The sequence below is a fragment of the Panulirus ornatus genome, chromosome 4, assembly GCF_036320965.1.
Source record: "Panulirus ornatus isolate Po-2019 chromosome 4, ASM3632096v1, whole genome shotgun sequence".
Classification (NCBI taxonomy): domain Eukaryota; kingdom Metazoa; phylum Arthropoda; class Malacostraca; order Decapoda; family Palinuridae; genus Panulirus; species Panulirus ornatus.
In genome coordinates this window covers 64,622,300-64,640,200 of record NC_092227.1, presented here as the reverse complement: position 1 = coordinate 64,640,200, position 17,901 = coordinate 64,622,300, and the positions used below count along the sequence as shown (strand labels likewise).

Genomic DNA, 17,901 nt, shown 5'->3' with positions numbered 1-17,901 from the left:
TTGGAAAATACCATGTGATTTGGTGCACGCGAGCTTGAACCCCACCAACCCAACCTGTTCCTTGTTGCTGCTTTAAATCCTGCCTTTGTACGGACGCCTAATCCCAGTGGTTCACCTTCAGGTCGGATTATAACAGAATCTCGTCATGTTGACGAGGGTATCCTACATGCAGACGACGGCAGAAGGGATGCATTATTCCAGATTCAAAGAGTCATCTTCTTACAATCTTTTCCAGGAGATGGTTCCACTTGACCCACAGACTAGTCTTGATAAAAAAAAAATAATAATACACTCCGACTTTTAGAAATTCAATGATTTTTCTTTTTTTTGACATTTTTACTCGTTACTGGAGCTGAAAAAAAAAAAAAAATGTTTCTCCAGGTGAAAGCCCCGCAGCGTAAGATGGATGAATAGCTGACATCACATTTCTGAGAAGCCCTTTGCTGCATAATACCTGTTGGGTCCGGGGAAATCTACTGGATTACGTCCCCCACCTCTTCTCCCAGACTGACCAGGCGAATTCGGGGGTAAAGAGAAAGGTTACGATCCCTTCCTCCTGTAGCAGATCGGCCATTCTCAAGGCTGAGGGAGTTGTGGTTTCCAGGAGGAGGCGAGCGAATCTCAAAGCGGATAACGGACGCGAGAGTCGACTGTTTGAGCTCGAAAGACACGGCGCGAGTCTTAGAGACAGATGGTACTGGTTAATTAGGAGGTGGAGGGAAGGAGTGAGACGTCTCTCACTTAAACATGTGTCGCCACCAGGTTGTTGAGGTCCTGGCCAGACTCGCGTCTTCGCTGGTCACTGTGGTATAATTAAGGAGAAAGTCGGCACTCGGGAGGACGCCTTAGATAGACAAACTCTCTCGCTCCCGCCACGCACGTGGTGTGTGTGTGTGTGTGTGTGTGTGTGTGTGTGTGTGTCTTCATGTGCATTTATGTCGGTGTGCATAATCATGCATGTGTTTGGGTGCATGAATGTATAGGAGGTTCGCATGGGTGCGATTTTTCCTGTGTCGTGTGTGTGTGTGTGTGTGAGAGAGAGAGAGAGAGAGAGAGAGAGAGAGAGAGAGAGAGAGAGAGAGAGAGAGAGAGAGAGAAATCTTGGCTACGAAGCTCAGATCTGCAGCATCCGGGGCAGGAACGCGGGCCTCTCCTTACGTCATGCACGGCGTATTTCCTGCCATGTTGTGCTGCGGCTCTGAGCTGCGGTGTGACGTAATTCGTTATGCAGGCGATGACATAGTGGTGACCAATCACTTTCCAGAATTTGATATCACCCGACAAGTCAAGTTTGAGAACACAAAGACTTTTTAGATCAGTGTAACGATATACATCAAGAACTAACCCACTCATAAACATTCCAAACACCGGAGTACAGCGAACCTTCGAAAGATATATTCCAGACACTGACCCTCTCTGATGGAACTAACACAAGTCACATAGTGACGAGAGAAGAACGCCAAAATTTAAGCTTGAGAAGACACTTCAGTTCCCTTCATCACCTGGACCTCCCCGCTCTCGCCTCACACGCCACCCTCACCCTGACCACTGGAGTACCAAACATTATACACTGTGCTGGACTCCCTATTACCTCAGTGGCTATTCTGATACCAAAATGATAACCTCAGTGGCCATTCTGATACCAAAATGATAACCTCAGTGGCCATTCTGATACCAAAATGATAACCTCAGTGGCAATTCTGATACCAAAATGATAACCTCAGTGGCTATTCTGATACCAAAATGATAACCTCAGTGGCTATTCTGATACCAAAATGATAACCTCAGTGGCTATTCTGATACCAGACTGTGATCATCAGGAGTGCGTGTTATTCTTTCGATGTTATTACAGAGCACTTTCAGGTGCCGACTTTTCATACTTCGTCTTAAGTCCAAGTGATTGGATAAACGTGTTTCTGTAAACTAGTTTCCAGTAAAAGCAATAAACGAATGTTGGAAATTTGACATACAAGGCTTACATCAGTGTTATGTGCACCGAGAGGGAAAATAGGAAGACTTTAAGACAGCTTGTAAGCAGTTGATATAAAAAGGGCTTCAAGAAAACACATTTAAGACACACACACACATATATATATATATATATATATATATATATATATATATATATATACATATATATATATATATATATATATATTCTTTTTCTTCTTTCAAACTATTCGCCATTTCCCGCATTAGCGAGGTAGCGTTAAGAACAGAGGACTGGGCCTTGAGGGAATACCCTCACCTGGCCCAATTCTCTGTTCCTTCTTTTGGAAAATTAAAAAAAAAAAAAACGAGAGGGGAGGATTTCCATCCCCCCGCTCCCTCCCCTTTTAGTCGCCTTCTACGACACGCAGGGAATACGTGGGAAGTATTCTTTCTCCCCTATCCCCAGGGATAATATATATATATATATATATATATATATATATATATATATATATATATATATATATATATATATATATATATATATATATATATATTTTGCTTTGTCGCTGTCTCCCGCGTTTGCGAGGTAGCGCAAGGAAACAGACGAAAGAAATGGCCCAACCCACCCCCATACACATGTATATACATACGTCCACACACGCAAATATACATACCTGCACAGCTTTCCATGGTTTATATTGCAGTGTGTGTATTTAAGTTTCTTTGTTTCTGTCAATGATCGTCAGCATTCCGCACTCATCACAAGGACAAACTAAAACACACTCTTATCATCATTTAACAAAACTCTGCAGTTCTGTGACGTCGAACGGTGGTCTGTCTGCTTCTATATGTAACCTCACGGGACCATACGTGTAACCTCACGGGACCATACGTGTAACCTCACGGGACCATACGTGTAACCTCACGGGACCATACGTGTAACCTCACGGGACCATACATGTAACCTCACGGGACCATACATGTAACCTCACGGGACCATACATGTAACCTCACGGGACCATACGTGTAACCTCACGGGACCATACATGTAACCTCACGGGACCATACATGTAACCTCACGGGACCATACGTGTAACCTCACGGGACCATACATGTAACCTCACGGGACCATACGTGTAACCTCACGGGACCATACATGTAACCTCACGGGACCATACGTGTAACAAGAGCGTGTCAAACCTTCAGGAGTTGTTATGAACACTTGAGGAAGATGTTCATGATAATCGATTGTTAAACAAGACGACCTGGACGGCCTTAACGACCCTGACGGTCGTCTGGCTCATATCCAATCATTTGAAAAAGTTCGTTGACGTTCGATAAGATTAGTTTGTTCGGTTAAGTCTGCTCAGAAAAAAAAAAATAATCTTATGTAAATCCTTCGTTACTGTCATATCCAAGTGACGATACCTTAATTTCTGGACCAGTTTGTTATACTTGAGCGTGTTTTTGTTTCTTTGTTCGGGAATGTGTGTGTGTGTGTGTGTGAGTGTGTGTGTCCTGAAGCGGTGACCAGTACAGGGTAAGAACAGGCAGGCACGGCTCTCGCCAGATCACCTTGACTGCACTGCCTGGATCCAACGGGACCTTTTGTACAATACCCCCGATCACCCGGTGTCCGTCCCCTCGCGTTCACAGTCGTGATCTCTGCCTCTCTGCTTCTTTCCTACTTGTTCTACCGACGCCCTGGGATCAACCATACTACGAGGCTGTTCTTACAGGAACACGAAGTGAAAACCTCTTCGTCCGGGAACTGCTTTGCTTAATTTGTAGCGAAGAATTGTTTCTTAAACTGTTCACATTGAAACATACATTCGTGCAATGTGCAACACTCGGTCATACGTCTGGGTAAGCATGCCTTGACCTGTGCCTGCTCACCATGCTTTCTCTGTTAGTCATTCTGTCCCATTCATTCGCCACTCTTACATGATAAAGTTACTTTACATTACTATTTAGCACGTCGCTCGCTTAATTTCAAGTTAGGTCCTCTTGATTGTTCTATCCATCACCCGAGGAGCTGGTCACTGTCCACGTCATCGATCTGTTTTACAAACGTAAAGGTTGTGATCAGGTCACCCCTCACTCTTCTCTCTGTCCTGCTGGGCAAAGTCAAACCCTTTAGCCCTTCCCTGTAAATCAGGTCTCTCAATTCCAGTAACGTAACACGGTGCCTAACTCAAGATGATCAATGAACAATAATATAATTTCAGGCAAGATCAGGGGAAGAACTTCTCCGATGGATCGATTTCTTTTCTTTCTTTTTTATCAGATGGCAAAATAAAAGTACAAAAGTGACGCTTGTCAGAGTCGGCATTTCAAGCAGGGCTTAAATAACCAGTGGGGTCCTTCAAGGCTCTGTGTGGGGGCTGCTGATCTGCTCAAACGACTTGTTCAAGGAAGTTGAGTGATATTTGAATACGTCTGCCTGCCAGCCAAATGAAGTGTATTCATGATGCCGGTATCCTAGGAGGAGATCCAGACAGGTTCCAGCACCCATCACACGCAAGGGCGATGAAATTCATCCCGACAAACGTAGAATGAAGACGAGGAATGGCGAAGCCAGACCAAATCAGACTATAACTACCATCGTGCTGAAAGCTGAGGAGATAAACTCACATGCAACGTGGACAAGTTAGAATGAAGCCGAAATCGTCGCCTGACACCATGGTCGAAGGCTTATGAAAAGGGACGCAATCAATGTTCAATTCAAATTTAAGAATCTAAAGATGATTTTCCAGCACAACAACATTCCTTCCAAGCGCACCTGTTCCTCCCCCGCCTCGTTTCCCTCCTTGTCTACCAAAGGTGCAGAAGAGGGCATCCAAGAGAAGCTCAACACACTGGTCCTCTCGACTCCATCCAACCAGCACCAGGACCTGACCTGACAGCCTGGAAAGAAGCCACTGTACAAGTCTCGCTCCCCGTCATCTCTTTCCGCCACAGATCCCTCGTTCCCACGGAACATTTCGGTACCACAACCGCACTGGACTCACCCAACCTCGTCCAGACGGCTACAACCCAGTCTTTGCGTACATCATCAATAGCCATTATGCTGTCATCCCCTCGTTTGCGTGAAGAAAGGTTAACATCCTACGCATTATTTCTTTTTTCTTTTCATAACGCCAGAGTCTACCTTGTGTGCACATTCTCTGAATATTTTCAGCCTCTGGCTGCAGTTGATCTAATAAACCGATCATTATTGTTATCATTATTATTGTTATCACTATTACCAGTACACACAACACAAACACCAAGAGGACGACTGGCCTGATCGGTCAGGCTGTTTCCAGCCACGTCCCACATCCCTACGCAACGACACCACGATCGATTTCAAGTTTACTGCTTTGTATCCACGTCTACTCCGTCGGCGTATATTTACGCCAAATGTTCCACAGTTAAAGGCTTTTTAAAGAAAACGGTTCAGACACTTCGTCCCCCTTATGTGTCGTGGCGACCAAGGCTTTGGTGGCCCCCTGACAGTGTTCCTTTTCAGGGACCTGGGATGCGCTAATATTATGACCCAGGTCATCATACTCAAACGTCTAAGATTTGTCTCGAGTTATTTCGATTTTCTTTGAGGTATTTCTCTGGCCAGAATTGCTAGACACCGAGTGAAGTCGAGCGAAGACTTCTGCAATGAGATGCTCCCACACGCTGCTGTACTCGGACGTTGACACGTAAACCTCAGATTGTTATGTATATTACACCTATGGTGTTATAATGGGAACCAGAATGAACACACACACACACACACACACACACACACACACACACTCACACACATTTGTGTCATGTCTAATGAATGGAAAAACAAAGAAAAAAAAAAGGATTATGATAACAGAATTCGCTTTCCTGATCTATCAAACTGAGCAGCAGTGTGTGTGTGTGTGTGTGTGTGTGTGTGTGTGTGTGTGTGTGTGTGTGTGTCGCATGCATTACAAAAGACGCAAGAAGCAACTTTGTAATACCTAAAGAAATTTAAGGGAAACAGAGACTCAATTCTGGACGTGAATTCAGCAGTACGATGCTGTGTGATCAGCATGTGTGATCTAAAGGGACACGCAGGGAGAGGTAATGTGTTGGGAATATTCGCCAAGTCATGATGATGTTGGCAGACACCTACAGACTACAGCCACAGGCCTCACCACACTAACACAGGATGATCTCCTGCCGTGAGTGGAGGAAGCGTCATGCCGGAAGACATGTGGTCACTGCTATAACAGTGATCTACAGTGTCACTGCTGGTGGGAGGTACTGTGGTTCTTTTCAATTTCCTGTGGTCGGTGCTCCAACAGAGGGAGGGGGGGTGTCTATACTGTCAGTGCTGGTCCGTGGGGGGGGGGGGGGGGGGGGGGCTGTAATCCACTATATCCTGTGGTCACTGACAAGTGATGTGTACAGTGGCACTGTTGGTCGGGAGTACTGAAATCCCCCTATGTCCAATGGTCTCCTTAAATGCAACTGCCTTGGAGTACATTTAGGATCTCAAGCACGACGGTGCGGCCACAGAGCGCAAGAACACGACTATTGAGCACGAACGTACATTTTTTTTGGGGGGAAGGGGTATATATTGGCCAATTCAATGTATGCAAGAGGTTTTCCGTCGTGCTTAAAAGGCCTCACCGTTAAGTTCTAAGTCCTTGCCCCTTGTGCTCAAAGACCTTACCGTCGTGTTCAAAGACCTTAAGGTCGTACTCAAAGGCCTCACTTTCGTCCTTAGGGATCAAAAAAACAGGTACTGAGAGTTCCGATATATTCAGCCATATAATGTTCTTGGTCCGTTTATGGGAGTCTACATATTTGATGTAAGATTCATTATCTAGTTGGCGCTGGCACTGATACTCTCTCTCTCTCTCTCTCTCTCTCTCTCTCTCTCTCTCTCTCTCATTATCATCATCAAAAACAACAGCAACAAAATCTCAAGTAAACAGAAAAAAAATATGAATATATGTTGGAACAGAAGATGGCATTCACGTAACTCAACAACAGACCTCCAAATAGACTTAAATTTCCAGCTTTGGCCACGAAACCGGTCGTACGTCATCATTATGCATCTCTGAATGTAGAACGACCACAATATGTGTTTTTCGTATTATTCCCTCTCACGCACAGGAGAGCTAGATAGATAGATAGATAGATAGATAGATAGATAGAGAGAGAGAGAGAGAGAGAGAGAGAGAGAGAGAGAGAGAGAGAGAGAGAGAGCATACGATCAAACAAACAAACAGTGACCAATCCAAACATTTCTCACACAAATACGCAGGTACATACGCATGTATTTACACACACACACACACACACACACACACACACACACACACACACACACGCTCACACGCTCACACACACTACACCAAGAGATGTTAAGACACTTTCACCATGATGCAAGCCTCCCTGCAACCCCTCGTGTTGATCTTGCACGCTAAAGTTACGCCTTTTTGGCCACCATTGTTGTTGATCTGGACACTTCATAACAATAGCAGTTACCTCGGTGATCAGTTATCAGTTATCTCAACAATTCAACATAACAAGGTGGCGTGAACTTAGGGTGTGAGATTTCTCCTTAAACGTGAAATATCAATGGAATTATTTGTAATTCGCGCATTTGGTTTGAGTCGACAACAGGCGTGAATGTATCAGTTCTCCCAAAGCTTCTTTTTTTCTTTTACTGTAATCCTCATATGGTTGTTGTACCTCCAAATTATATATATATATATATATATATATATATATATATATATATATATAACGTGAATATTAAGCGAAATTGCACTTGGGAACTTACCGTGTTTAAATTCCCCGTGGACTCTTAGGAATAAATATATATATATATATATATATATATATATATATATATATATATATATATATATATATATATATATATATATATAAATTACCGAGATATGATGAAGCACCTCTTGCGTAACGTGATCTTTACCAAGCTTCCGCTGAGCGCCCAGGGACTCGGGGTTCGATCCTGGGTGCGGTCACGGTTGACAGGTTCGTAACGGTCGCGTCCTTTTTTTCTTTTCTTTTTCCACACCGAGATGTACAAGGATATGAGCACACGCTGTCAGCCAGCCGGTTATGGATCTGTTGAAAACACCGTTGCAGCAGACACGTCCACCAGACGTATCCCCTGACCATGTTGTACGGTTTGGACTGGCAGGCAACTGGTTCCTAGCCATAACCTAACCTACCGATCCCTCTGCCACACTCGCGCGGACACTCGGCGAAATTCTAAGCTACGTGTTCACAACTCCGTCTCCGATAACAGAGGCTAAGTTATTATTTTTCTCTTCGTAGCTAACGGACAGTTTATAGCCTGACACGTCCTTGTAATCCTTAAAAAGAAAACTAGCTGGTGTGAGCGAGGCGTTGTTAACACACGGTCCGGCATAACTCGCCCACCTTGGCCGGCCTGGTGCCACCTCATGCAGCACACAACGTTGGCAAGTCGTGTATAAACATATAATACCAGTGCCATAGGACTGTTCTCAACAACAATATTATATCAGAGGTAAATCATTTCTAAGAAAAAAAAGCGATATATTCGTATATCCACTTCCTCAACCGGAGGAATAAACAGAAGTGTGAACGGTAAAGTAAAAATAAAAACGGGAGATTTCAACGCAGCCTCAAGTACGTATCCGGAACGTTTACTTTCTCAGCCTGGGCGTGGCGAGCGACCCGAGTCTGGTCTCCAGATACACACCGTTCTCTTTGTCTTATGCCCCGAGGTCCCTATCCCTCTGCTGGATTCTTTTACTTTTATTCTCCTTCTCTTACTCTGATTCACTCCTTCAGTCTCTCCCTCTTATAATGATTTTCTCATTCATTTTTCCTCTCTCTCATTCTGATTTTCATTCGCTCTTGTTTTCATTCTGTCGCCCTTTCTCCCCTTGCCTTTATCTATTCCACTTTTTCGATGTCTTCAATTCATTCTCCCACTCAGACTATCCCCTTGGGTAGTACTGATCTTCATGTAAAGGGTTGCAAAGTAACTACAAAAAAATTACCTAATTGTTATATGCGGAGTATTGCCTGTGCACGACTCCCTGCGAGAAACAGGTCTCATATCATTCTGAACCTAATTATTAAAGAGCAATATCAAGGATTATTCTTATGTAAATGGAATATGCTGTGTATCATGATTAATGGGAGCCAAATAATTCCATTATCATGAAGTATATATAGTTATGGAATAACTAGTCATCTTGATACATCCAAAATGGGTAAGACAGGTTCTCCAGCCAAAAACAAAATGTGATGACAACTGGGAAGTTTCCATGCTTTCGTTAATATGATGATCCTTTGAGAGTTGATTCAACTTCAGAATAAATGAAAAACATCGAGAAACCCACATGATGAGATAACATCAGGAACTGAGACTTAGACGGGAAGTGGACATTCGGGTGGGAAACTCTTCACTTGGCTCTCGTTTTTGTTCCTACGTTTAGAAAGTGATGATAAAGGAAGGAAGGATTTCCAGCTCCTGCTTCCGCCCTTCTCATTCGCCCTCTACGACACGCAGGGTATAGTGTTATATATATATATATATATATATATATATATATATATATATATATATATATATATATATATATATATATATATATATATAACCGCTGTCTCCCGCGTTAGCGAGATAGCGCAAGGAAACAGATGAGGAATAACCCAACCCACCCACATACACATGTACATACGCCCACACATGTACATTTCAATGTATACATACATATACCCTCCCCAACCCACTGCACCATAAAAGCAACCCCAGATCGTTACACTATCTGGGTGTTTCACCGGCTTCCACTGTGAAACGGGGGTTATACCGACTGGCACCCTCCGGCCTCCTCACCCTCCCCTGTCTCGTCCGTACACACGTTACGCAACTGTTGCTCACCTTTGTCACTGTATTTCTAAGCAAAAGCGAGTCGTGTGCGTTTCACTTTCTTTGTAAGCATGAGTTTGGCAACTTGCATACGGAAAGGAATGTGAATGGATATGAATGTCCCTCCAGTTGGTGATGCTAAATGGTTCTTTCAGAGACGTTTCCTAGAAGTTTCGGATAGCTTATCTTGAGTTTGGCGGCTGAAATGCAGTAGGGAATGTGAAGGCTCTTTTGCAGGCGATGGTGAATGGCTCTCTCAAAGACCTTTCCTAGATGTTTTGGATGGTTTTTCTCGAGTTCGGCGGCTGAAATGCAGGACTGCTTCAATACTTCTCGTATTAGATTATCCGTAGATTTACAAGTCTTCCATGGGCATCCAGGGATAGCTTTTGGTGTTGTGATGACGTTGTCAGGAAGGCCACGAACGATGGCAGGCAGAAACCTGATGGTGCGTTCTGAACGCTCGGTGCGCCTAGGAATCTCATGTACCCACATCTTCTAGCTTCCAGGCGCGAATCAGGGCTTTCCCCTTCTCAGAAAAGTAAGAGTTAACTACCCTGAAGCAAACACGAAAGAAATACAGCGCCCAGGAGAGAAATTTCCAAAATGAAGTGGCAACCAGGATGAGTAAAGACAGAACATCCTTCCCTAAAGATAGCCTGAGGCACACTGGTGCAGGGTGCTGTTGTTCACAACGTCACGAGCACTCATCTCGGCAACCCAATGTACGATGACTGGAACCTGGGAGTGCCATAGGCTTATACCCACAATAAACCTTGGGAGTGTATCGCCTTTGAAAGCATACAGGAGGTGAACAATGTTATTTTGAGGACTCTCTCTCTCTCTATCTCTCTCTCTCTCTCTCTCTCTCTCTCTCTCTCTCTCTCTCTCTCTCTCTCTCTCTCTCTCTCTCCCGTTGCTATGGGAACATCTTCAGTCATCAGACCGGAAGTTATATCCTTCTTCCGGAAGCTTCCACGGTCATCTAGCTCACCGGAGCCGACCACTCACAACGGCAGTTACCTGTGGCTCTCTCTGGCTAACCACTGATTGCTGTAGTTATGTGCTGCTTGCCAGCGCTTCATCACTCACAGCAGGAGTTACCAGTGGTGTGCTTGTGTTTGATCGCTCACAGCGGGAGTTACCAGTGGCTTGGTAGTGCTTGATCTCTCACAGGGGGGAGTTACCTGTGGCTTGGTAGTGCTTGATCTCTCACAGGGGGGAGTTACCAGTGGCTTGGTAGTGCTTGATCTCTCACAGGGGGGAGTTACCAGTGGCTTGCTAGTACTTGGCCACACACAACGGGAGTTACCTGTGGATCTTCAAGGTCAATCACACTCCCGTATTAACTGCGTTTGGTTTGCAGTGGATGACCACTTTTTACCTCTGTTACATCTGGCTCATCAGAGATTGACCAGTGTGTGTGTGTGTGTGTGTGTGTGTGTGTGTGTGTGTGTGTGTGTGTAGTTATCCATAGTAAGATTACTCACTACGCCACTCATGGCTGCGATTCCCTGGGGTCATCCAGGTTAAGATCTCTCACTGCAGTAGGTGTCTACCCCTCTAAAGCCAAGCACTCAATAATGTGGTCGTCTCGCTCCCTAGGGCTGGAAACTTAACGTTACGGCCCGAACATATGCTGCTCTGGATTTGCTGCACTTGAAAAATGTCTCAACCTTGCTTTCATACTACTTCTACACACACACACACACACACACACACACACACACATATATATATATATATATATATATATATATATATATATATATATATATATATATATATATATATATATCTTTCTTTTTTCTTTTAAACTATTCGCCATTTCCCACGTTAGTGAGGTAGCGTTAAGAACAGAGGACTGGGCCTTTTTTGGAATATCCTCACCTGGCCCCCTCTGTTCCTTCTTTTGGAGAGAAAAAAAAAAGATATATATATATATATATATATATATATATATATATATATATATATATATATATATATATATATACACGAACAAAGTGCATATGAACGCGCACCTTCATAGCACATACAAACCACCAACAGCCAGGATCGAACAGGGGCCCCGGGTTCGATCCTGGCTGTTGGAGGTTTGTATATATACATACACACACACACACACACACATATATATATATATATATATATATATATATATATATATATATATATATATATATATATATATGGCCAAGGTCGTGTTCGGAAAATTATTCAAACATACATCAGACCAAAACTGGACGACGCCTCTCAAGACTGGCCACCACACCTAAAGAAGCACAAGGATACCACTGAGAGGCTACACAGAAGGACAACAAAGATGGCACCAGAGTCAAAAGGACTGAGGTACGATGCGAGACTGATGGCTTCAAGGATGTCCCACCATGGACAGTGTCAGGGCGGGAGGAAGAACCTGACAGCAGCTCTCATGTTTCTTAGTCAACTGAATGACACTGATAGCGAGCAGTTATTCAAGAGATGCAGTACCAAAGCAGCCACAAGCCCTGTAAGAAAAAACCGGGCAGAAAAGCTAGCTGGAAAGGATGTCAAGAAGTACTGGCTCAGTGTTGAGGTAATGGATGGCTGGAATAACAAACCTATGAACTACCGGATGGCATAGGAATTTCAGGAGATGGGGATCCACGAATGTAGTACTCTGTCCCTTTGCTATAAAACTAGGTAATTAGAGATACTCAATTACACACACACACACACACACACACACACCGAAATGCAAGTCACTCCTGATCTCCTCCCACTGCATGTATCAAGGGCATTTAATACACCGATACTCCAGGTCTCTCAAGGTATCGCCTAAACCTCATCTGGAGATGAGGTTACTTCGTCTAAGCCACTCTCGACACCTGCCATCTGCGATCACTCGTCCCGGGTCTTTATCTGAACACCAAAAACGTCGCTGGACCCGTATGACCTCATGCAGACAGCTACAAGCAAAATCATATATATATATATATATATATATATATATATATATATATATATATATATATATATATATATATATATATATATATATATTGACGATTTTACGATGGTCTGTGAGTGGAGCGTGATCCTGAACATTATGAGATCATACCCCAAGTCGTGACGTCGTGCTCAGGGCATTAAAGCGTGGGTAGGTTCGTACAGCGGTGGCGCAGAACCCCCCTCCTCCCTTGGTGGCGTTAGTCAATCCGTTCCCTCGTGTCGCCCTACTGACCTTCATGGCCTCCCACCAAGAAATCCTATATATCAGCTCTGCACATTATATATACTCATGATTACATGGGAGATGAATACTCACATAAGTTTCTTGTGTAAAAGTGAATACATTTGAGTGTTATTGGTCTTCGTGTAGTTACTTGATGTCCTCATTTCGTCTCTTCTAATTTAGAATTTTGATAAAAGCCTGTAGTTTGAACGGCCCTGAGTCGAGACTTGGAGAAAACCCAATCATTATCTAAAGTTTTGATCAACTGTTCTGTTCTGCACCTTCCTTGGTTCTTTAACAACTGACAGTCTTCTCTTCTTCCACAGTTCCACATCAACATGGACTCCCTCATCACTGAAGTCAAACCCATGAGAATCCCACGACCCAAGTTCTGCTGCTCCAAATCATCACTAGTCTACCCGCCAGAGCCTCCTAAGGACTACCTGGACCTGGAAACGGAGCAGCTCAAGTCACAAAAGACCGCCACGTCTGCCACCAGTGTGGAGGAGCTCGGGCACGCACTGAAGGAGAAGGTCAAGGTCTAGGGCTGAGGTGAAAGTCTCTAGGGCTGGGAGGGGAAAGAGACTCTTAGTTTTATAGCACCTTATGCACCTCCACATACTTCTGATGGCGACGACGTGGGAACCTTTGCCAAAATGTGTCCATATTGGTAACCCACCGACTTAAGGTGACATTAGTAAGGATGAATGTGCTCAAGTAACCAGGAAGATCACGTCCCACGCGACACAAGGATGGCGGAAGAGGGGGAGAACCATGGAGTTAGGAAGCAGCGATGGGTACTGGACGAAGGAAATAAAGTGATTGATGAAGAAAACTGTAAAGGATATGATTGTCAAAGGCTTCTTTTATTCGTACATATTCGTGGGGATCCTGAGTTCAGCAAGATAAGTAGTGATGTTGAAGAAGGTTCTGTCTGTGAATGCCTAGTATTAGGTATGACCCACTGCAGTCTTTCATCCTTAATGTATACAGCCAAATTATAATATACCAGGTGTATGATATCATCTGATCCTCCCATGGGGGTCACATCAGAAGTGTTGAAGGCATGCTAGGTGTTCGTATGTATATGGAGTGACTGTTGATGTATGTACAAGGTGAACAAAAATTTGCGTTTGTCTGAATTATAGTGGTTTAACTGTGTTTCCTCAGGCGGATTGTATATATGTATCTTCTATCTATGACTCCTGAGATGTCTATAAGGTTCTTACTAATTCTTTGTGACAAGGAGCATTTACAGTGAAAACTTTTGTCATCTGCGACAGTAAATGAAAGGATAAACCTTGTATATTTCAGTGAAACTGTAGATAACCTAACGATTAGAAATATATCTAATTTGTAGACGTTAAGCTATTCCCTCAAGTTTCGGGTACGCGTAGCTGTAGGAATACCAGAATCATTATATATTAGGTTTTAAACATGAAGTTTGGTATGAATACGACACCGTCTCTCGGTCTGTGAAAGAATTCGGTATAGACGAGATGGGAAAAATGTTATATTTTCACAAGTATAATTTTTTTTTCCCTTTAGTACACTACAGTGTGTTGTATTCCTTAGTTATCAATGCTTAAACCTTACTGCCCAAAGTACAAACGTTTCGCTGAAGCTGGTAATAACGCTAATTTACACACTAATGACTGACACACACACACACACACAACTATATATATATATATATATATATATATATATATATATATATATATATATATATATATATATATATATATATACATATATATATACATATACATATATATATATATATATATATATATATATATATATATATATATATATACCCACACTGTATAGAGAAAGTACTCTCAATACACAAAACAATATGGCTACTTCTGTTTGCGTGTCATGGCCTGAGTGAGGCTGCGTCAACTCTGACTAACAGTAAACAGTGGGAGGTGGCACCACCTCCCACCTAAATCTCAGATTTGAAAACCAAAATGTTCTTCTGAGCCTGAAACTAATGTGGATGTAGGATGTCTGATGCAACTTAATGATACCTTTAGCTTTAGGATCTGATTTCATCTGTCTGTATGAGTGCGGAGTATATTAAACATGCAGTCACTACTTCAGAAAATATGTAACCTCATCTTTGGAATGCAGATGTGGAGGGGAAACATGATAACGATGAATCATAAGTTCTTGATAGAGGTCGAAGCAGTGGCTTGCAAACAGAGACCCACCCCAAGAACAGGTGTGACAGGTACTTGCTGATGACATTACCAGCAGGTATATACTGCTCGTGTGTCATCTCTCACTGCCATTATCAAATCCTCAACAACCATCTTATAATACTCTGATCTTGAGAACATTACCAGAGAAGCAGACGTGATATGACATGGTTCTGTTAGCTATGCATGGTGCACTCTTCCGGAACTTGCATGTGTACAGACAGAGTAAATTTGTGTAATATATTTATTGTGTGTTTACCAAAAGTGTACCAGTTTTCTTGAACTAAATCAAAGATGGCTAAACTGGATGTTGGTATGTATAGTTATTCATGGCAATAAATACTTGATTCTAATTCAATTTCATATGTGTTTAATTAACCTTAAGTGCATTTCACACATTAGATAAATGAATTGCTACACTGTCTTTTGACTTAATAAAGAGTATTGAGTACTCTCAGTAGGTCGCGTGGGCATCCACGTACATAGATCTTCCAAGAACAAAATCTAACGACAGTGAGAGTGAAGGGAGGAACGCAGTGTGTGAGGCTGGCCAGTCTCTGGTGTTTGTTAGTACCCCTTGACTTGACACTGGTCAGGTGTCTTGTGTGGGTGGGGTCACTGAACAGCTTGACAGAACTGGAAATTTACACCCTAGTGTTGAAGAATGTGTTCCAGAATATACCTAAGTTGATCATCTCAAAAACTACTGCTAATATGCAAAAACCCACAAAGTCGAAGCGGGTGGAAGTGTCACTTTGAATAAGGCACAGCTTTAGGTAAGGTTCAAGGGGTAAATAGTGAGGCTCAAACTAAAAACAGCAAAAGCCTAGAAATGTATACGTTTCCAGAAGAGTTCTAAAGTATGTTCAATACACGTGACTTTAAGTTTATCTAATTTGACAGCTTTTAAGGAGGGGGAAGGTATCAAACTTGGCGAACCTTTAGAGAATCGAAATTTGACCAAAATAGTGTTGGAACCGAATCATACAAAGGCTTCGAGTTTCAGTTGAACTGATGCCATAGTTCAATGGGAAACAGAAGTACTGAAGCCATAGAGTTTGCTTTTGTAAACACTTTGCTTATATAGGTCTTCCTGAGGTGGTACATAATATGAAGGTTTGCTTTATCAAAATTTCTTGCACTCGAGAAAGTCATTTTCTCGTCCGTCTGACTGCACCGGCCACATGCCGCTGGTCTGCACACCTGACGGGTCAAGCCATTGATAACAGCGGGTGCTGGAGTGAGAGTATGACACACCGAGACTACCAGCGATACACAACGGAGAGGGTGAGAAGGTAATGTCCTCCTGCTGGGGCTGACGACGAACAGCATGAACGTACGTGTGTGTGTGTGTGTGTGTGTGTGCGTGTGTGTGTGTGTGTGTGTGTTGTGTGTGTGTGTGTGTGTAGTGTGGTAGTATGAGCCATGAGAAAATAAGTGAACAGAACAAAAATGAACTCATTCAAGTTGAAAATACAGTGATGAAATACAATCATTTAACTGTATGTGGCAGAGGGGAGGGGTGTCGAAAGCAAAGTATTCAAGGCTTCGTTCATCACGCCATCATCATTCTGGCCATATGGTGAAACTGGACTGATTGATCGTCTGCAGAAACATAACCACACCAAACGCACGCACGTGCGTCAGCCTCTGCCGGCCTAGGAAGGTGAACCTGTGGCTCGGCTGACACGTCTGGACTGCAGATGAATCCTTTGCTGTCTTACTTTGGGGTAACAAAAAACACACGGTGGGGTTTTTACTCACGTAAGAACTGGTTTCCCTTCCTCGTTTCTTGTGTGTGTGTGTGTGTGTGTGTGTGTGTTACCCATGCCCTAAACTAGTGCATGGGTAAAAACACGACTCCTTCACAGAAATAGTTCCAGGGGTGATTATGAATAAGTGAACGCCTATAAAATCAGAGGCCCCCTTTTATGTAACTCCATGAGGGGGTGTCTGAGGATTGGCGAAATGCATTCATAGCGTCACTATTTTGGCAAGGGAGACAAAGTTGGGAGTTCAGACTAAGGATGTATAAGTCTGTCGAGTGTGGGAAGTGGTGATTGAGAGAGTGAAGACACGAAGAGCGCATCAGATTGGGGAGGAACATTGTGGTTTCAGAAGAGGTAAGGGATGTGCGGATCAGGTGTTTGCTTAAAGAATGTGTGCGAGAAATACTTAAAAGAAACAGAACTATTTGTACTTGCCATTTATGGGTCTGGGAAAAGCATATAATAGGAATGAAAGAAAGACCTTGTTGAAGGTCTTGTAAATATATGCTGTATGAGGAGAGCTGCTAGAAATAGTGAGAAGTATTTATCAAGGGCGTTTGGTGTGTGTGAGAATAGGAAGAGAAAAGAGCGAGTGGTTTCAGGTGAAGGTTGGTTTGAGGCAGTGGTATGTAATGTGCTAGAAATGTAGGAGACAAGGAGAAGGTGGAGACCAAACAGGAGATGGAAGGATGGAGTGAAAAAGATTTTGAGTGATCGGGGCAGGAACATGCAGGAGGGTGAAAGGCGTGAACGGGACAGAGTGAACAGGAACGATTTGGTATACAACTGTCGACGTGCTGTCAATGGATTGAACCAGCGCATGTAAACCGGCCGGGGAACTATGGAGAGAAGTGTGGG

The 17,901-nt window shown here is 43.2% G+C and overlaps 1 protein-coding gene and 1 long non-coding RNA gene across 2 annotated transcripts in view; one reads left to right on the top strand and one right to left on the bottom strand.

Moving 5' to 3' along the window:
• The window catches only part of LOC139766749 (uncharacterized), a 69,753-nt gene extending 54,126 nt beyond the window's left edge, over nucleotides 1-15,627 (top strand). Inside the window, exon 2 of the long non-coding RNA XR_011716943.1 lies at nucleotides 13,394-15,627. This is a non-coding gene — a long non-coding RNA (uncharacterized lncRNA). The remainder of the gene's footprint in view (nucleotides 1-13,393) is intronic.
• Nucleotides 1-17,901, bottom strand: part of LOC139766738 (uncharacterized) — a 1,106,342-nt gene that overhangs the window by 98,445 nt on the left and 989,996 nt on the right.